This window comes from Sturnus vulgaris, chromosome 12 (assembly GCF_052056855.1).
Source record: "Sturnus vulgaris isolate bStuVul1 chromosome 12, bStuVul1.hap1, whole genome shotgun sequence".
Taxonomy (NCBI): Eukaryota; Metazoa; Chordata; class Aves; order Passeriformes; family Sturnidae; genus Sturnus; species Sturnus vulgaris.
Genome location: NC_142254.1, coordinates 608,997 through 631,128, shown reverse-complemented (window position 1 = coordinate 631,128; position 22,132 = coordinate 608,997). Strand labels below are relative to the sequence as shown.

Here is a 22,132-nt window from a genome sequence, read left to right as displayed (position 1 = left end):
TCAGGATTGGCTGGAACCATTAGATTATTTGTTTGACCTTTTATGTGCAATAATTCTTGCCCTTTTCTGTGCTGGGCCTGTGATGCAAGGGTGGCAATAGCACTTGAATAAGAGAAGCACCTTGATGGGAGAAGGTGAAGGTTCCTTTCCTTAATTACTGCTGTTAATTACTGCGTTCAATTAGCCAGCACAAAGCCGTGCCTGGTTGGGATTTGTCTGATTTCAGCATGGTTTGTGCCAGGTATGTCTAGGATTTCCCCAGGAAAGTTTTCTGTCCATGAGTTCGCTGTGTTTGCTTGAGAGCTGACCCTGTAAAAAGCAGCATTTGTTCCAGCACATCCCCCAGCTGTCACTGAAGTCCCTGTTGTTGCTGTGACATGAAGAACGGCTGGGTGGGGCAGTTCGAGCCACAAACCAACCCCTACATTCCAGTGGTGCTCCCTGTCTTTGTGCAGGGGCTGCTCAGGATAAAGCTCCCCAAGTCACCTCTTTGTGCTGTCTCATCCTCTGGGGCTCAGACCATTTGCAGCAAGCACAGTCAGCTTAATTTAATTTCCTAATAGCATTCCTGCAAGTGAAATTCATGGGTTTCCTTAAAATGAAGAGCCAGCAGAAAGATTCTTATTTAATTTCAGTTTGATTTCTCTGCAGCTTGTCTTAAATGTTAATGTTAATATCTTTAATGCTTTCTGGCGTTTTTGCTGGTACTTTCTTAGCAGCCATAATACTTAGAGTTATTAATTCTGTTAAGGTGATGTTTATACTCTGCAGAACTGAAATCATAAAAGTCCCTGGTAATAGGTAATATAATAGGATATCCAGAATTACAACAAAACTGAGAAGTAGGTGTGTCATTTTTTAATTTAAGCTTGTACTTGTTTTGGTTTTTTTTTCAGGGCTACATCAGCACTAGTGTTCTGGTATCTTTGTGTCACCTTATCAGTGAGAGGCCCAAGGACTTTTATGAAATTCTTATTTATTTTTTGAAGGATACAGTGGACTGAAGAGTTGCTGTCATGCAACCAGGTCTAGAGTCCTGCACAAATCCAAAATAAGTCTTTGGTAAGAAGATGGAATTAAGCTGACGGTCTCACTACCTGGCACTGAAGTGTTTTTCAAATTTTGGGAAATAATTAGTGCCAATAGAAAGCAATTCAAATAACAGAGAATACATCCTTATCATGCTGGAAACATTAAAAAGTGATGTTAAAAATAAGAAAACCTCCTGAGATTAATGCCAAAAGCAAGAAGATTATAGAGCACATTATAAAATTGTTTCTGCTGCTCAGTGGTTACTTTAATGATGGACTGAAGGTTATATAAGAATGGAAGGAAGGAAGGAAGGAAGGAAGGAAGGAAGGAAGGAAGGAAGGAAGGAAGGAAGGAAGGAAGGAAGGAAGGAAGGAAGGAAGGAAGGAGCTGAGACAAAGTGGAATTATTTTATTGATAGCCTGGGTCAGTTTTTTTCCCAGGAGACTTTATGAGATATCCTGTCATTGGCCATAATTATCTCCTGCTACTGGAGCAGCTTTTTCTCTCCTCTCACAGCCAGTTCTGCATGTACACCATGCAATCCAGCTTATTTCTTTGTTGTATTCTTCATTCCAGGCATAACAAAATATAAACATTTCACTTTTTCACAGCATTTTCATTGCTGCTATTCCCAGTGAGTTTTCCCAGATGGAAGCACTGTCCCATCCAGCAGAAGTCCCAGATGTGTAACCTGTGGATGGTTTGGGGTTGGGTTGGTCAGTGCTGCTGTATTGTGGTGAGCAAGTCAACACCAACACGTCACAGATGGAGTCAGACTGACAGGAGATTTTAATCAGAATGTCTAAACCAAACATCCTTTCACTGGAAGTTTGAGTGTGTTCTGGTGGATATTTTACTCCTTATAAATCCCTTAGTGCTGTTAAAGTTTGAGGAGTTTTTGGCTTCCTCTGGGGAATCTGTGCTAAGACTTTAATGAGTACAAACCCTCAAGATGCTGGAGAAGGTTTGAATCATGACTTGTAGGGCTGTTTATTCTCATAAATGAGTCATTTTATACAAGAGAATTCAGAGAAGGAAAGTGGCCATGGCACTACTTTTCCAGCTCCACAGGCTGTGTGTAATTCAGGTCCCAGCATGGCCTGGCCAAAAAGGTGGAGGAAAAATGGAATTCTGTAACCCTGGATAAGTGACTTAAACTTACCTGGTTTGGAATAAGTGTTTCAACTGAAATGGGATTGACATTTCAAGGTGAATATCAGTTCCTTCAGTATTCCTGAAGCAGGAAGATCAGGTGGAAAAGCCAAAACAGAGCCTAGTATCCCCACCTTTTCTGCTGTGGAGAGCTCAGTAAAGATAAGGACAAAAAGAGTAATGGCTGTGCAAGAATTTATCCCAAAATCCTGTAAAACACTGCCAGAAAGGAAAGCTAGAAGATCTGGTGTTTATTTCTGTATTCCGCACCACATTACTTTTATTCTTCATGTAGGGAAAACCAGCACAGACATGACTGTGTGATTTACTAATGCAGATCATTAATTCTGCTGGCCTCGACCTATTGGCATGTTTGACTTGAAACATTATCCAAATGTACTCTTCCCGTGTTCAAACATCCGTGGGGGAAAGCAGAGCCAGTTCTCCTGCCAGAAGAGGCTGGAGTGTGTGAACACTGGGAAGAGCCTGGTGGGGAAGTTACTCCTGCTCCACAGCCCCCAAACCTTCCTCAAGGAGCCACCAAGAGTGAGCTCCAACCAGTGTTTGCTGAGACAAAGGAGCAATTTCAGCCACTCAGTTAGGGCTCTGAAGGTAGAGGAAGATCCAACTCTTCCACACACTCCATGTTTCCATGGCTGGAATATTTACAGCTGGGAACATATATTGGTTAAGTGAACATGAGACCCAAAAATCAAGCAGGAAGTGCATTCTGATGTGTTTAATTTAACAGTAAATATAAGCCCTCGTTTAAAAGCAAACTTTCCTGTTTCAAAGCAATAGTTTAAGGTGAACCAGAACAGAACAGGCCCTAGGAGTCCTTAAACAATATTTTCTGTATCTCCAGACGGTTGTGCTAAATGATACAAATAATCACGTTAACCTGCTCACTAAGTCATTACTGACAGGATGCTGCAGTGATTAAACACTGAACTGGATTCTCATGTTTTGCTTTTGCAAATCCAGTGACTTTTGGTGCAATTTACACAAAACATTCTGGGAGAATTTTTTTCTTGAGGTTTGAGGCAGGTGATTTTGCTTTGTATTTGAAGCGTTCCACCTGAAATATTCTTTCATCTAACAGGAAGACGCTAGTTACAGTGCCTTGGAAAATTGCCTACTTTCAAAATGAATGGCAATTAGCACCTTTTTGTTTTAGGATTTTTGTAATATCTCTCTGCTTTCACCTTTGTACATTGCCTTGTAGCTGTTATTCTCTGCTGTTTTTTACTGTATTTGATGTCTTACCTAGGTTTCTTCTCTTTTGTGAATCAAACATCAAGTATTTATGGTTTCTGTAGGTCACTTCAATGTTATATTCACACTGGATTCTTTCAGGCAGTCTGGGCTTTGAACAGAAGCAGCAATATGCAGCTTCCCTCTCTGCCTTTCCTTTCACTTTATATTGTTTTCTTGGGCTTCCTGGACAGTGTTTCAGATGAAGTTTTATTGGAGGATCAACACTAATTTACACTGATTTTTTATAATCACGTTGTGAACTGGAGAGGGACAAGAATCAGCTTAGAAAGAACCTGAACATTTCTCTTTGTCAGGGGCAAAAATGCAAATGAGTTAAGTGGTGACTTGAAGAACATCAGCACAGGAAGAGAAATTGTGTTCTGAACCAGAGGAATGATCCAAATGAGTAGTCAGGGAGAGCAAATGGTGCTCTAAGCCACATTATTTTCCCTGTGAGCCCTGTGGCCTTTCCATAGAGAGGTGGTGGTCTGCAAGCCAAGAACCCACAGCTGGTTCTTATTCCCGGGTACAAGGATGGGAATTACAAGCAGCTGTCAGGCTGGCACCTCTGGCAGAGCTTCCCAAATGTGGTGGTGTGGTCTCCTCTGCTCCTGAGCCCTCGAGTGTGTCCCAGGTGCTGTGCACTGGGCACATGGGAGGGGAGCAGAGTCTGCACGGCAGGGCTGGGGATGGATCTGTTCCCTCATTTGCCCTGATTCGAGGGAAGCAGGCTGTAGATCAATTTTAGGCATGCTGAAATGTTTGCATTGTCTTTGGGAATCATGTTTGGAAAGCATTAACCCAGTGCTTTCCTGTCAGCACACACCTCAGCAGCCCAGCAGAGGCAGATTGTGGCAGACAGGTGCGTGTCTGCAGTGTGGAGCTGTGGAACTGAACGACCCCAGGAGCACAATCCTCAATTTCCTTGTCTGAGGGGTTTAGCACCGTGATCACCACTTGGCAGACAGGATTAGCCCACGCTGATCATCCCTCAGCATGAGGAGCAGCACTGCCCAGTTTGCTCAGCTGGCCAGGCAGGTGAGGAGGAAGAGCAGCCCCCACCCTTTGTTCATGGCTCACGTGTCCTTTGGCTTTCCAAACCAACCTCTGCCGAGGCACGAGAATGCTGACCATCATCTCCCAAACCATCAGAAAGAGAAAGGCAAAAGGAAAAGAAACTGCTCCCAAATGACTCCGTTAGTCTATTGCTTTCCAATGTGCTCTAATGGAGAGCCTCTCTGTATATCTGATACGTTGTTTGCACAAAGAATTACTGACACCTTGAACGTTATCAAGGCAAAATGAACCCATCATTCCTTAGAGGAATTTCCATCAAAATGAAGCTCTTCCACCTGCCTATTGTAAGTAATACAGTAATCTACTCTTTCTACTCCCTTGGCTTTTAAAGCATTTTATAAGAGTTATGCAATACAATATGCTTGATTTAAATAAACTGTTTCTTGATAAATACAAGGAGCCTGTAATTGTGTGGTGTCAGAAATAATGGGCAGGATATTCTGCACATGAAAACTGGCACAGTTCCATTAACTTCAAACTTGTTCTGTGAGTTAATAGCAGAATTAACAGCAGGAGGTGTGATTTGGGACAGGCCCCGTATGTGACTGGTCAGCTGCAGAAGTTTGCAGACTGGTTTGGGTTTAACTGGAGGAAGACAAGGACAGTTTGATCCTCTCCAAACAGGAGCAAATTCCTTCAGCAGAAATCAATGAAAGTTACTTTTTTTTCAGGTGACTTCCAAAGTCTTTAATAGACATGTTTTCTCTCTGCCCCAAAACTGTGACAGACGGATGCAAAACAATTCAGGAGAGAAACGAAACAGAAAGAAGAAGTTAATTATGATTTATAAATGTATTCACTTGTTGAATATTCTAATGAACCAAAGCAGGAATTTAATTTCAGGGCGATTCTGCTGAAGTGTGCTGCCAAAAACCTATGGAAAGGAAGTAACATCTGTCAGATCGTGGCTTAAGATCAATAAAAAAATGTAACCTTTTAACCATTGATGTCATTTGCTTACTTACAGGTAAGTGAGTACAAGGGACAGATTACCAGCACGGCATAGCTGAACCTTGCAAAGAATCATTAATATTTCATCACCAGAAACAGCAGTGGCAAAAGGCAGAGCTTGAGCACATGGGGGCTCCTGCAAAGCTTCCCACAAATTACTCTGCCTGGGCAGATGCTGACTGTGGAAATCCTGCTGCTGTGTCATGGGGGATGAGTTGGTGTTGATGGATGGAACCACAATCTCTCCTTCCATAGCAGCACAGCCCTGTTATTTTAATGACACAGATGTCAAAGTGAGCCTTTTTTGCTCCTAGAATGGCAAAAAAACAAAACCTCAATCCTCAGCTAATAGTGAAGACATTTTGGAGGTATTCAGTGTAACTGTGAAGTTAAAATATTTGCAGTATTCAGGGGGATGTTAAAATAAAAATGATAATATAATAATAATAAATTGAAAAGAAATTAACTTTCCCTTTTGCATATTATGCATTTGCATATATTTTTATTTTGGCACTCTCTGTGCAGTATTCTTTAGAACAGCATTTGCATGAACTCAAAAGAGGACAATGATTTGCCCAGTGTCCAGCAGGAGAGGAGCTCTGGAATTGTGTGCCCAGTGTCCTGGATGGGAGGAGCTCCAGAGCTGGAGCTGCTGCCCAGGGCAGTGGATGTTGAATTGATGCTCACCCTGCTGAGCTCTAATTCAGATCCCGTGGTCTGTTTAGCAGTCTTGGGGCTGGGAGTGAAGGATTTACTCCTGACACTTTCCCTCCCTGGATGCAGGTTTGGATCTGATGGCAGCAGGGACTCCCCGCAGGACTAAGTGAGGATTAAAATCCCGGGTGAATTGCTGTGCAAAGTTCTCTTTCCTGATGGCAATGGTAACACCCCTCTGGATCATCATGGTGGTGCTTTGCATGTCTCTGGCACCTTTCATCTCAGCGTTTCAAAGTGTTTTACAAATGTAATGAATCACACTTTGTGTGAAGGGGATGAATGACAACTCTCATTAGAACTGCCTTGTTTTTGAGGCCAATTTTTAGTATTTTTGTTTAATGGAGTTATGGCATCTTGTTTGTTGAGGTGGCAGTGCATACGTTTTTAATACATTGGCAAGCCTGTAGATTCATTAAATTAAATTTAATTTAAATTAGTCATTCTTCCCTTTCCTTGGTGTCAATCATCATTCTGTAGATTAAAGTTGGCTGGGAATCTGATTAGACTTGAAAGTTTTCTATCTATTTACCACTGCTAGTATTCCAAAATATTTCAAAAATACTTTGGAAACATTTATTTCTTTGGACAAAAAGTCTTCATCTTTAGAAAGGAGATGTGTAATTCTTAGAGTCACAGAGTCACAGAATGGTTTGGGTTCAAGGAACCTCAAAGCCCACCCAGTGCCACCCCTGCCATGGCAGGGACACCTCCCACTGTCCCAATGTCCAACCTGGCCTTGGGCACTGCCAGGGATCCAGGGGCAGCCACAGCTGCTCTGGGCACCCTGTGCCAGGGCCTGCCCATCCTGCCAGGGAACAATTCCTTCCAAGATCTAATCTAAACTTCCCCTCTTTCAGTTTCTCGTCCATGCACTGAGATGTCTCTTCCCAGATCTCAGCCACCCTCAGCACACTCAAGTCAACCCTGTATTTAATGGCTATTCTGGGTTTTGCCCAGGAAATGCCTATTTCAGTCATTGGGGAAAGCTCTATTTTTGACAAATGAATCAATTCCTTTTTTTCTGAGTGCAGCTTGTGGATATTACAAACCAATGCAGTGCTTCTGTTTCCTGTGGAAGAGCCATGCTGTGTAGTTATGAACAACACTTAATGCTCAAATTTTCCTCTTATTTTTATGCATTTCTCTAATTTGCTTGTTATATAGCATTATATAAAAAGGGACTATCTAACCCCCTCTCTTTCCCATTTGGATGCACAGGTTCTCAAAGAGCTGTTTTCAAGGACTTGAATTGCAATTTTGACCCTCAATGAGTTTTTCTGTTAATTCCATTCCAAAAATGCACAATGGAGTGATGACCTCGTTATCTTGAACATGGAACTGCTTTAGATAGACTCTCACTTTGCCATCTCCCTGAATCCTCAGGTGCCTTGTAATCTGCACCATGAATAGAGTGACATTTATGCTCAGTCTTGATCATATCTTTATAAATGTTTGGTTTTACACATTTTAACTGCTGCCTTTTCACATTTTATTGCCTTCTAGTTGCTTAATATGTATGGAGATAGGTAAAATTAGGCTGTTCTTTTCTTTTTCTGGGCATATGTAAATTATAAAAATATATGCTGGGTACATTAACATGAGAACCTATCCATAAGATCCTGGGGAACAAAGGTCATGGAAATACTTTCTTATCAAACCAGTGAACTTCATAATTTACAAGTGCAGTGGAATATTTCTGTGCATGTAATTATCATATTACTTGTTACCAACATTTATAGGTGCTCCCATAAACCTTACTTAAACTGAGAACTATTTTTTCCACTTTGGTAACTTAATGAAACAATTTAAACATTTTTTCTTTTTGAAATGAGACTCCCAAAATGTATTTACAGTTGAACTAAATGTTCTAAACTACTCAAAGACAGTTTTATACATTTAGCTTTGAGAAATTTAGTCACATTTCATTTTGTTTAGCATTTATAAATAAAATTTTCACACATTTTGTTTCAAATATATGAAAACAATGTTTTGACTTGTCTAAAATGTTTCCCTCCTCCGTTTGTCTCAATGCCATTTGCATACTGGATTTAATGTCAATTTACCAATAATTTGTTGCTAAAATTTCAGTTTAATATTTTGACTAGCAACAAAGAAAACTTCAAGTACATCTCTTATGGAAATAAATAATTTAAACAGAGGCTGAGAAAAGGACATGCAAATCCAGGTCCAAATTGCACAAGGCACTGAATATTTTGTGCTGGAAAGAAACATCCCTGCTCTTAATTGGGATTTTAATTGGAAAAGGTGAAGTGCCAAATGCTTTGAGAGGTGAGACATTGGGTGCCACGAGGGCTGTTTGATTTGGGACAGGATGGTGAAGTGCATGGAAGCCATGGCTCTAACTGCAAATAATGGAGAAATAATGGCATTTAGTGGATTACTCAGGAATGTCATGCGAGACATGCTTCAGTACCTGCCCTACTCTTGTTGGGACTTTTATTATAACGAATGAAAAATTCCATTTTCTATTTCCTAGTGCCAGACTTGTTTCTAGAGAATGAAGTTATATTGATATCTGAATACTTTCTTTGGTCTTTTTACAGCAGGCTCTGCCCCCTTTTTGTCTGATTTCATGCTGTAATTGCTCTGGGAAATAAAATTAAACTATTTTACTTGTATGTGTATTTCAGTTCCATTTTAGTCCAGAAAAAGCACTACATAATTGTATAAAATTTGAACTTGGTCACTGTTGCATCATAAAACACAATTTAAAAAATCACTTGTGAATTTAGAGAAGATGCTTTCTTTAAGGATTTTCCTCAGTCAAATTTAAGGCCAGTAAAATTAAGGGACTTCTTCAAATTAGCCCATTATATAATGTTTAATGTTTAATATATCATGTCTGTATGTAGTTTAGATAATTTAAAATTATCCTCTTGGTATCTTTAAAATCTGCATACTTTAGTTACTACAGCACATCCCTGAAGAGGATGATTTGTGCTTGATTTTCAGGATAAAGGTACAAAAAAATTTGTGTCTGCTTTGTGTGTGTTTCATTCAATTCTTTGGTGTACAGAACCATTAGAATTGGGCTGAAAAAGCATCTGTAGATCTGATCAACCTGATTTCTGGTCAGTTTGTACACGGGTACATAAGGAACTTTAAAGGACACACAATGCTCAGAACTGCACACAGAGTTTAAGAGTGGAGCATTAATTTCTTCTTTTATCTCTTACCCATAGACCAGCACCAAACCAAGCTTCACCCTTTGTTTATCAGTTCTTTGGGGTTCTCATTTATTCAGGAAAATTTATCAACCCGGCCTGTGACTTTCAAAGTATCAGAAGATGGATATGGTGTCCTCTTATGGCAGATGAGAAATTAATTTGAGTGAAATGAAACTGTTTCAAGAATTACAGATTGGATTGTTGCACTCTTCTCGCTGATGCTCTGAGAGCTCCCTGCAAATTGCACCCAAGAGCACAGGCTTCCAGACAAAAATAAGTTTTTCCATTAAATTCTGTAGAAATCCTGTTTAATGAATGAAGGAAAAGTTAGATGAGGCATCAAGGTTGAAATCAACACTCAGACATGGAAATGCTGAGTATTAGTCTTGTGCCTGGGAAAAAGCAAAACAACCCAGGCAAAAGTACTTTAAAGTTTTCTGAGTTCTTTCAGCACAGAGCAGTCAGGCAGCTGAATTATATCAAAATCTGATATCTGTGCTTTAAACCTGGACTCAAAGTTTTACTGAGGTAGTGACCTGAGCATAGACCTATCCCATATCTGAGTAGAATTAATCCAGGAATGCCCCCATGCTCCCAGAAATGCACTCAGGTCTCCCTTCCCTCACAGCCTCACTTGTTCTGTTACACTCTCCCAGGATGTTCAGCTCCTCTGCCAACTTCCAGGTCCTTAAAACAGGTTCTTTTGGCAACTGCAAATGCTCTTATCAGCAACTGCATTTGAAATTTATCCAACTCTCAGACAGTTGTAAAATCTTGCAAATTGAAAATCCTTGGATCTCCTGGGAAATTGCTGTTTAAGATCATGTTTAATCTCCTTTTAATATCCTCTCAGCAGTTTGATCCTGATTCTACAGTGATGTAAATTCAAAGTAACTCTCCTGAAGTCAATGTAAAATCTAAGTAAGCCAATGGTGTTAGTTTGGATTTATGGCATGAGAACAGAATCTGGCATGGCTTCCTCGTGTTTTCGCTCATTGAGGGAACACGTGGGAAAGTTTCTGAATCCTGTGCTCTTGTTTCTTCATCTTTACCAGCCAAAAGTTTTGTTTTCTTTTTTTTTAGGCCTGACCTGAAGACTTGTAACATTAATATTTAATCAATTATGTTCCCTAAGTTCTTTGCTTCATTTTTTTTTTTTGACTCTTTATTTTGCAATTCTCCTACAGTTTTTTTCAGCTACCTTTTCAATGAAACAGATGCTGAAAATGGTACGGGGACAATATTAATTTAATGACATGAATCACTGGAATGAAATAAAATCTCTCTTTTCACTGCATGATCAGGAGCTTCAAGCATTCATACATATTTTTCTAACCTTGGTTTTGTTGGACAATTGTAATCATCATTATTACTAATTTCAATATTACAAATGAAATTCAAAAATGTCCCTAGGTCCAGGCTTTAAATGTATAAACATGTGTAAATCCTGGAGACATAGGGGTGTTATTTATCAATATTGTATTTAAATTCTCTGTTTCTGGTATTCCTGAGTCAAAGTCTCAAATACTATGTTCTACCACAAGTAGAAGTCCAATCAGATCTTGAAAACAATGCCAAGCTGCATTATCAAACCAAAAAAGAAAACATATATGCCTGTAACACAGTTCTGTGTACTTTATTATGATACCATAAAAATCAGAGTGGTAGAATTGTTGGGCTGGAAGGGATCTTAAATCCCTCCCAGTGCCACCCCAGCCATGGCAGGGACACCTCCCACTGTCCCAATGTCCAACCTGGCCTTGGGCACTGCCAGGGATCCAGGGGCAGCCACAGCTGCTCTGGGCACCCTGTGCCAGGGCCTGCCCACCCTGCCAGGGAACAATTCCTGCCCAATATCCCGTCCAGCCCTGCTCTCTGGCACTGGCAGCCATTCCCTGGGTGCTGTCCCTCCAGCCCTTGCCAATTGTCTCTCTCCATCTTTCCTGCAGCTCCTTCAGGCCCTGCAAGGCCACCCTGAGCTCAGCCCAAAGCTTCTCCTCTGCAGGTGAACAATGCCAGCTGTGCCAGCCTTTCCTCCCAGCAGAGCTGCTCCATGCTCTGCTCATCCTGGAGCCTCCTCTGGGCTCTCTCAGCAGCTCCAGCTCCTTGCTGTGCTGGCCCAGGGCTGGGGCAGCTCTGCAGGTGCTCAGGGTCCTTTCTGCTGGTTCAGCCCAGGGCACACTGCCAGACCCATGACTATTGCAGAAGTCCACATGGGTCCACATTGAAATAACTGACTTTTAAAAGCTTAGGAAAGTAGCTGCTGGGTCATTTTAACATCTTGTGGGTATGTTCTAGAAATTGGGCCAGTAGTGGGTCCCTTCAGGACAGGTCTCAGTGCCTGGTGTGGAACTCTGAGCAGGCAGCCATGGCAGAGAGCATCCCCTCGATTCTGAAAAGCTGCTGGAGCCACCCCTCTCCACAGAGATGCTTGGGAAAGCTTCGGAGAGTCAGAGCAATCAATACATCCCTGCAAGCAGCAGCAGCTACAGAGAACCTTTTAGAGGTTTCTGCATGGCAGAGCATTGCAGGTGCTGCTTTCCATGGAAATGAGTTCATCTAGATGCTAAACAGTTTAGTGAGGGCTCCTTGCACATTCCTGCATGGCAGCAGTGGAAAATGGAGAAAGATGAGGCTTTCTCTGAGTAGGTCTTATGGAAATGAAAGCATTTTCCATGGATTAAGGGCTCTGCAGATCCAGAACATATGTAATTTTCTCCAATACTCCTAGGAAAGAGCCATTCAGCTGTGTTAAATTGTATGAAATGCTTCTGTGAAGCATTGCTTTGTGTGGTATAACCTGAACAGAGGCCGAAGAGGCCTAGTCCACATGGAAATTCCCATTTGTTTCTTTTTTAAATAAGTAGTTTTGCTTCCTTTGTTGATTAAATTAGTAGGAAGGGTGCATTGGATTCTCAGATGGAAGGTGTTTGTCTCCTGGTTGCATTTGACAGCATCACAAGCACAGTTTGGGCATGTTTTTCACCATTTCTTAGCACCTGCAATATTTCACTTGGAAAAAACCCTGACATTGTTTGATGAATTAAGTATCTGTGTTAATCTACCTCCTGATTCTGAAAAATGGAAGGCAAACAGTAGCACATATCCTCTGTGGAGTCTACAGAAAATTTTTAGGGTTTTTTATTGTTTTGTTTTGGTTTATTTTTTTCTTAAAATCTAAAAATCACCACATATACAGAACAAATAACCAAAATCAGCAAATGACCAAGCAACAGAAAGGCATTCTCATGATTTCTTATAGATGCCTAAAGGACACCATGTTTTTCCATGGAAGCTTGTTAGATGATCTATCTAGGTGAGAATTAAAGGCAAATAGATGGCTGAGCTCCTGCCTGTCATTTTCAGGCATCCCTTCTATGAGTGGGATTTATGCCCCCTGACTAGCTTGTACATGGAACTAAAAATGCTATTCAATATTTCATTTAAATTATTGGAAAATAGAGGAAAGAAAAATCAGCAGAATCTTCAAATAATTATCTGGGCTCAAGCAAAATGATACCATATTATACACAGGATTTTAAAAAGATTGCACTGTGTGATCAATGAGATTTTAAACCCCATGGCAGATTTATAGTAAATAGGTGCCATTTCATTTTTTTTAAAACAAGTTTAATAACTGAGATTGTTTTCTTGTTTTGTGATTGATTGTTGTATGAATCATCTGATGTTTCAGTTGTGACTCATCTGACAAACTCCAAAGTCTGTCATATTTTTATCTCCCGATAAAGTCAATAATAAAGAATTATAATCTTGTGGACTTTAAATAGCAAAGCGAACATATTTCTTTTATAACTTTTTTACTCCAGTAAAGCCACCGTGTTTTTTCCAGTAGCAGATAGATGTGAAAGCAGTGACAACATGTGATTGATGGAAAAAACTTTATAATTTCGCCATTATGTTGCTAATTCATGCACAATTTATAGCTGTTTACTGAACTCGAGAACTGTTGGTCTCTTGGATCATGGCTATTCATGTACAGACGTGAAAACGCCTTTGATTAGTGGAGAGCTACGTAGCTGCCACCTCCTGGTGCCTGGTGTGGAGGGGACAGGGACAGAAATCACCAGGAACAATCTGAAATACTCCAGGCACAGGCTGGGTGAGATTGCCTATCTCAGGCTGCGAGCATTCAGTGAAGAAAGATCTTTGTGCTAGATAAGCATGACTGCCTGGTGTTCATGAGCACAGGAGGGTGAGCAGGGAGATTACAGGGACAGCACTCTCCTTTAAATCTTCTGCTCACAAACCCCTGGTAGGTGTGCCCAGCACACATGGAAAGAATATGCCCAGCAGAAGTACATGCTAACAAATCAAATGTGATTTCTCCAGTGAAAACAGGAGAATGGACAAAAATGAAACATTGGGAAGATGATATATTTTTTCTTTGATTTTGGAAGATATAGTCAATTGTTAATTGTACAGCACACACTGCACAAAATAAGTGACATTCAGACCTGGAATGAAAAGACACGATTATTAGCAGCTATTTAGCTGTGCTATATCTTACTGTCAGATGATGTGTGTACAAGCTGTGCATGCTCTCTAGGAAGATGCAGTGATTTTTTAAACTTGTTTTCTAACAGGATAAATTAATAAGCTATCAGTTGACTACATTAGAGGACTATATTTGGAGGTGTTATCCTGCTTGGCAGCCTGTGCATACAGTGCCTTACACGTGGTTGGAACCACAGAACCATGGAATTATGGAATATCCTGGGTTGGAAGGGACGCACAAGGATCATTTGTCCCTCCACTGCTGATTCAGATCCACCTGGCCATCCACCAGGACCCCCCATGTCCCTTCGCATGGCTTCTCATTCCCAGCCTGTCCCTTATTGCATGTTCATACACATAAAAAAATGTACTTCTTTCTTTTAATGCACAGCATCAGAAATAAATGAGCCTCAAATTCCTGACTAAATAATACCTTGTCAAAATGAGAAATTTAATTTTAGTATCTGCATTTCTAAAGAACTTATTAGCAGAAGACGTTGATACATTAGAAGGTTTATGAGGTCAGTCTGACTCACCCACATAGGCCTTTTTTCCCCTTGGATTCTTTGGGGTGCAATTTTTGGATACTGGATTGAAGCTATAAATAGTCCATAGCTGTGAATCTACATTGGTCAGCAGACCTTTTCTATAGAGCATTTTTGAATTACTGTCCTTCCAAATAATGTTTTCTGTGATAATCTTCTTCAGTGTGGTGAAAATCACCCAGCTGGGGCTTGATCCCTGCGTGGGCCAATTGTGTAACTCAAGGCAGCCAAAAGTGTCCTGGTCCTTCTGGAGACCTCCCAGGATTGAGAGAGCCCCTCAGGACAGACAAGCTGACCAGCCCAGTCCTGCCTGGCCTTCGCTGCCTCCCAGCAGAGCTGAGGAAAAGAGATGATGGCCAGAAGGCTGCTGCATTCACAACAGTCACTTACCACATCATAAAACGGAATTAAACAAGCTCAAAAGATTCATAGGATTGTATGAGGGTAAGGTGATCTCAAAGCTCAGTGACAGCAATGTTTCAGTGTCCATACATTGCCAAACATCCTCAGATTTTATAAAACATGAGAGGAGCTCTCCCACCAAAGACTTAACGCAAACAGTCCCAGCTTCAAATGTCTCTGGAGGAAAAGAAGCTCTTTTCTACTGCAGCCTAAATGAAACTGGAGTCCATTCTGTTGTCTTTTGTGGGCAGGAAGGTGCTGGTTCTGTGACCTGAGCCTGGATGCCTGGGTTTGGCTGACAAGAGGAATTTTCATCTCCATGGAATAGCTGCTCCACTTGGGATAGGTGTTTCCAGCTGATGGTTTATCAGTGTAGCCTGTGCCCTTGCAAGAAGCTCCATGTCCACATCTGAAATTTAAAACCACTCCCGAATCCTCTGTTCATGATTGTACTATTTCCACAGTTCAGTTTGTTTTTACTGTGATCCTCTTCCCACTTCAAAATTTCCTTTTCCCTCCAGGTTTCAATGCTTCAAGTCCAACCCCCAGAAAATGTTTGCATTGCTAACTTTGTGGAGATTCTGTATCAGTTGTTTTGTGTATATTTGTTTTAACCTCTGTGGTTTTGCCTTTGTTTTAACCTTTTTCAAGTAAACACATGTTGTTGTATTCTTATATTTCTACAAGGAAGACATTTGTTATTGGAAGAAATGGCTTTAGGTAGCAGCTGCTTTGAGCTGTTCATTATTTATGGTGTAAAAGCCTTGTTTCCTCACCACAAGAAAAACACTTCTGTTAGTTATACTCTTTTTACACACTTGTCTTCTCACTGGGCTGCCATTGTGGCTTTAATTAGTTTTCCTTTTTTTGGCATTATTAAGAACAAGGTTTTTTCTCTCATTCAATCCTGGCCACCTTTCATGTTTCCACACAGGATTCAAATTGTGCTTTGATTCATTAGCAAAATGACATTGAAATTGAAGGGCATTTTGAAAAAAAAAAACTTTGTTCTGACTCCGTGGAATATCCTTTCCTATAAACCTCTGCTTCTGCTCCTCCCTGTGCTCCCAACTCCTGCAGATAGCAATGTGCTACTCACGTGCCTCTTAAATCTGTAATATTTTCCAGGTGAGAAGAAAAGTGAAGGAAATTGCAGGTCTGTTAAAGGGAGCTGAGAGAGAAGAGCGTGCATTGGAAAAGCTAAACAGGGCTGGGAGGCTGCAGAGAACAGGGTCAAAAGATAGAAGTTTCTCCTTTCCTACTCCCTCTGTAAATGTACCCAAGCTGGTGAGTAAATGGGGTACTGATAAATTCTGAATTGCTAAAGGCTTTTTGCAATTCCTTTCCTGAAGTTCACAGTTCAAACTTTTTTGTGCACCCCAATGAAAATGTTCAACTTAAACTTGCAACTTAAACTTTCTTACCCTTATTTTATAAACTCACAATTTCCTAGAACAATGAAGTGCATGTATCCCTTCAGATGCTTAGAAAACAAAGCAGCCATCTTCTTTTCAAACAAAAAATGGGTTAACCTATCCAGCCATAGCATAATTTTTAAAAACTTCAGATTCTGTAAACCCACAGTAGAAAAGAAACCTTTTTCTTGCAGTTTCACGGATTTGTTATCACAGATGTTCTTAACCTAAATATATGGATATGCAAAAACAAATACTGTTTAAAATATGTATAAACTTCCTTTATTTATGTCTGACACTGATTTCATTCTGACTCCAGGTTTCAAGCAGCTGGAAATGCTAACTGCAGGGCTCAGTGTGCTCCCCTGCTGCTCCCCATGCCTTCCTTGGCAGCAGGAGAGCACAGCCTGGTTTTTGGAGGCGCATCTAACATTTTGCAAAGAGAGCTGACAATTGTATTTGGAAAGATTTCCCAGTAGCTAATGTGACACTGAGTTTAGCCTGGTTCAACGTGCCATTCACAGAGTGACCACCAGCCCAGGGCTGTGGAGCTGGGGAGTCACCAAAGGCAGAAATGGAGAGAGGCAAATCCTCTTTTCCCGGTCTCTGTGTGTGCTGGAGATACCAAGGTACAGCCTGGGCAGGCTGAGGACTCACAAACCCTGGCAGAAATCCATGGAGCACCTCTTCAGCCACTCCAGGCTGCCCTTCCTCCCTGCCCACCCCTCCTTTGTGTCCCCTGCTGTTATTCCCTATGCAATGCTCTCCTGGAAGGATGGCAGGGCAGTTTGGAGCTGCCAGAATGGGAACTGCAGTGGCTGAAGGGATATTCCAAATGTTGCCATTTATCAACATTATGGGCTGGTTTTGGTTTGAGCACTTCTTCCTTTCTGTGTCCAACAGAAAAAGCAGGTCCTGCCTCTTCTCCTCTGGCTGGCAGATGTCTGTAGTAGTAGGATTTTAGTGAGGAAGTTGTCTGTGGGATACAGAGAGGCATCTCCAGCTGATGGCCTGTCCCAGTTAGACAGACTGTTTATTGACATTGTCTGAACTTTTTCTACAGACAGCCTGTTAGATAGTCAATTTTAAAATGGCTTAAGGAAGGTGAAATTAATTCCACAGTGGTTATTCAGGTAATCAGCCCTGGGACTTAGCCAGAGGTGCAAACACAGAAGCAGGAGTTTTGCTTCAATTTTGTTTGCAGATAAGGACCATCTATCCATAGATCCTATGGGAAGATGAACAAATGAGAAAAATAATAGCGGAATCTGATTAGTTTATGCTGAGATTTCAATGCAGAAGGAAGGGAAGATGCAAGGCTCTCTCCAGATCAGATGTTACTGCACTCATTTGTTAACGTGCGTCCTTGAATGGAATTAATGAAACCTTTCAATATAGATCAATATGCTCTTTGACTGCAGAATATTATGGGTACCTATTGTATATGCTTAATTAGATTGAAATTGCTTTCACATTTCCTTTATATTCAAAAAATCTGGCATCAGCAGTTTAAAAAAGGGAATTACAAAAGTCATCCTCCCACCATGCTGCTAGAGCCAGCAAGAGAAGGGGAAAAGGGAAAAACTCCTCAGCCGGGTCTCAGGTCTCAGCCTGGGGGCAGTTCTGGCAGAGCTCACTAGCACTGCACTGTACCCATGACAAAACTAAATGGTCATTCTTTCACCATCACCAGGACATTGACAGGTCTCCATTGAAGGCAGCAGGTTTGGACAGGGTCTATATAATAAATTTTGAGGCATACTTGACTTTCCTATTTTCTGTCCAAAACCAATTTCTTGACAAAACTGTTCCAAATTAATGTGCACCACCCTCCTTCCTCATCCTTATCTCTCTAAAGACGTTCTCAAGCAATGCTTTCCATGTTTCAGTTCTTGATGGCCTTTATTGCTCCTCGAATTCTCTCTCAAAACCCACTCCTAAAACATGTTGTCTTAGTCCCACAGCCATATTCCTATCGAGATAAAGCCCTTACACCTTCAGTACTAATTAATCTGCTGTGCTGTTACCTCATGCTTTCAGCTCAGTCCCTGGGATGTTTCTAGGTTTGCTCCTGGCTGTCCCAGCCATGGCCACTGCCCTTGTTTCTCACCCTGTTCAGCCACCCGGGGCTGTGTCCATGCTCCAGTCCCATCCTCTCCCCTCATGGCACACCCAGACCCGTCCCTGTGCCTTTCTGAGCTGAAATGGCAGCTCTCTGAAGCCATTTTTGTCCTTAAATCTCCAAGCTCCAGCTCTGCAGCCAGAAGGCTCCTGCTGTTTGCCCAGGGCAGGGTTGGGGTTATTTAGCCTGGAGAAAAGGAGGCTCCCTCTCATTAGAGCTCTCTGCAATTCCCTGAAAGGAGGCCACAGCTAGGTGAGGGTCAGACTCTGCTCCCAAGTAATAAGAAACAGGACAAGGGAAAATGGCCTCAGGCTGCAGCAAGGGATGTTTAGATTGCCTATTGGAGAAAATTTCTTCACTGAAAGGGTCGTCAAGGCCTGTCTAAGGAAGTGGTGACTCAAGCTCTCAAAGACATGTGGATGTGGCACTTGGAGACAGGCTTTAGTGGTGGATTTGGAAGTGCTGGGAGAGCAGTTGTACTTGATGATCTTGCAGGGCTTTTCCAACCTGAACAATTCTATGACTTAGTGATCCACTGTACTACATTCCGTATCCCTTGGCCTCCCAAGGATGCATTGTTTATCAGCTTTCCTCCTTCCAAATTCTTTGTTTGTACAGTGGCAGCTTTTGCGCCAATTTTTTTTTCCTTTGCCTTGTTATTGGCAGAGCTAATTAACCACAGAATATAAAAGCCTTGCTCTCCAGGGCCGGGTGGTGTGGTCCCAGAGCAGCACCAGTGCTGCCTTGGGGAATGAGAAGAGGGCTGGGCTGCCTGACCATGGGTAGAATATCTTCACAAAAGGGTACCCGGTTTATTCCATCCTTATTATTATCCTCATCCAATCCTTATTCTGGAGAGGCCCCGTGTTAATCCTTCCTTGCCCTGCTCCACAGCCACACGGATGGCACAGGCTGTGTTCACAGGCTCACACAGGGTGGACACGATGGATGCTGGTGGAGCAGAAGGGATTTGCAGGCTCACCTGTGCCTGCGTGGGCGTGGGGGGCTGCAAGCTGCCGCTGGGCGTGGATGGGTGCATGGGCTCAGGGTGCTGCTCCCTGAGCCACACCTGGGAATCGCTGTGGGTGAGGAGAAGGGGAATGGGAAAGAGGCAGCTGTGGGGCAGGCGTGGTTGAGAAGAAAGAGTGTCCTCCCCACCTCCAGGGCTGGCCTCAGCCCCTGGCTGTGAGCTGTAAAAGACCGAGATTTTTCCACATCCAGAAATGCTTGAGGAACTTTGTCTTTTTCTTTTTTTTTTTTTTTTTTTTTTTTTTTTTTTTTTTTTTTTTTTTTAATTCCTGGACAAATGTCTGCTGCTGACAGGAAACATGTCTGGATTGAGTATAAAATGCTGTCTGTCCGTGCCGCCCAGCCGAGCCCCGTGTCTGTGTCCGCGCACGGAGCTCCGGCGCTGGGCAGCCCGCAGAGAGGCGACAGGGAGGGGACACGCAGGGACAGAGCGCCAGCGCGGCAGCATGGGGGTCCCCGGAGCCCTGGCAGCCGTGCCCGGGGGTGCCTGCGTGACCGAGAGGGTGCGGAACGAGCCGTGGGGAGGGGACACCGGCACGGGGACACGGACAGGCTGCCCGGGGCTCCTTTCCCCGCTCGCCTCGCCCCCCCAGCCCCGGCTCGTCCCCGCGGGCAGCGCCAGGAGCGGGGCCCTGCGGGAGGGCAGGGCCGGGGGCTGCGCTCCCCCTGGGCTGGGGGAAGGGACAGGAAAATCGAGACGAAGCAACAGCCTCCAGCTTTTCCCTTCCTCTAATCTTGCTTCACTCCCCTTGCTCCCTCTCCCTCCCTCTCCCCTTTCCCCTCCCTCCCTCCCTCTTTCTAATTCCTGCCACTAGCTCGGAGCCTCATTCAGCCGCCGCTGCCGCTGGAGTGTAATAGGCTGAAGATGCTGCCGAGCCCGCTCCGCGGCCACTTGTGAATGGGACTGGCGAGGTGTCCCCGCTCCGCAGGCGGCCAAGGGACGCGGCCGGAGCCGCAGGTGAGCTGGGGGAGCTCCGCCAGGGCAAGGGAAGGGGAGCGGCGGGGCTGAGCGTGTGGGCAGCTCGGAAAGGAAAGGAAAGGAAAGGAAAGGAAAGGAAAGGAAAGGAAAGGAAAGGAAAGGAAAGGAAAGGAAATATGCTGGCGGTACCCCGAAGTTGGCCGGGCAGGTGTGCGGAGCGGAGCCGAGCGGGGCCGGGCGCGCTGCGGCGGCCGCGGGGCTCCTGGGGCGCGCTCGGCGCTCCGGAGGGAGAAGGAAAACGCTCTGGCAGACGCTGCCTTTTTTTTTTTTTTTTTTTTTTTTTCCTTCTCCCTCCCTTCGGTTCTTGCTCGGGGTGGGGAGGGGGAGGGAGGGATAGCATTTGGACGTTTTAAAATGTTCCTCCGGAGAAGCAGATGCCGAAAGCCCCGAACTGAAAATCTTTTACTTGCGCCGTAGCTCCCAGGCACGAAATAGATATGCAGGAATTAGGAGTGCATGAAATGAAGGATACTCTAGCCAGAATGAAAATGGCAAAGACTTTGATTTATACCCTTCCTCCCCCGCACCCCCCCCCCCGCCTTTATTTATTTATTTAATTCTTTTGCTGGCTTTCAAACGCATTACTATTCACAAGGTACCAAAATGGTATCTGTCTCTAACACGGGCTAGTCCAAAAAGCATTAGACTTCTGGGTGATGCATGCATAAGCACATCCCCAAGGAAGGTAAAACAGATCAGGCTGCGGGTCCCCATAAATACCATTAAGTTCAGAATAAAAGTGCTTCCTGTGCAGCCCTTCGGGAGCACATATAGCAGTCTGACATCATGATACAAACGCCTTCACCTCCTATAGAAGTCCCCCTTTATTGTCTACTCTTTTAAATATTCATTTGGTGAGGAGAGAACCAGTATATGCTGGGAGAGCTTCTTTGTACCGCTGCTACAAAGGACACAGTGGCTGTGTAACACAGTATTTACCTACCCAGATATCTGTGACAAAGGAACCTCTTTAGCAAATGAGGTCACTAATTCAGAAATTGGCCCTTTATGAGGAGAATGCTCATTTCTTTTTCACATTCCAATTACTATCAAGTCCCTGGGAAAGACTTTCTTGCTGTTGATTTGTGACGGTGATACGGTAAGGTTTTCACAGACTTCACGCCTCCCTATTAAGAAATTAAATGTTTTGAATTATTTAATAATGGAACTGTTGAATAAGAGAGGCACCGCCGGGCTCAGGAGCAGGGAAGCACGCACACCGGCACTGCTGGATGTCCATCTCCTTTCCCTCTCCCTTGCTCCTCTGTCTGCCTCAGTGTTTCCAAAGTCTGTGTGATTCTCCAGGTAAATACTTTGTTCGCTTTTTCCATGCTGGCTAACGGATCCCAGTGCATAAATTGCCTTTCAGTCTAGAAGTCCTGCGATAATTAACCTGACATCTGCCTCAGACAGGTCTGTCTGCCGAGGTTTGGAGCACAAATCGATGCTTGTGCTCGGTCTTTTGGCTGGTTTTACAGGCAGAGAGACGCGCGAGTCCGTGGCAGGGGAGCTGCAGATGTTTGCTCGGGAGCAGCAGGTCCCTGGCAGAGCTGCACAGCTCCTGTGGCCGGGAGAGGGGCAGGGGGAGCAGGAGTTGTGCCGTAACACACAAGGCATTCTTGGTGCACGTTTCTGGGTCTAGAAGAGTCTGTGTTCTAGAAAACAGAAGTTCCTGGCTGCAGTTCAAAAGCAGTTCTGCCTCTTGCAGAAGAACAAAATAAAGTTACAGAACTAAGAACAAGATACTCAGT

At 43.2% G+C, this 22,132-nt stretch overlaps 1 protein-coding gene across 1 annotated transcript in view; it reads left to right on the top strand.

Annotated features, from left to right (window-relative positions):
* Positions 1-20,217: 20,217 nt before the first annotated feature.
* CDH11 (cadherin 11) overlaps positions 20,218-22,132 on the top strand; it is an 80,155-nt gene continuing 78,240 nt past the window's right edge. Inside the window, exon 1 of the mRNA XM_014887911.2 lies at positions 20,218-20,360. The gene's annotated coding sequence lies outside the window, so the exon portion shown is untranslated. The remainder of the gene's footprint in view (positions 20,361-22,132) is intronic.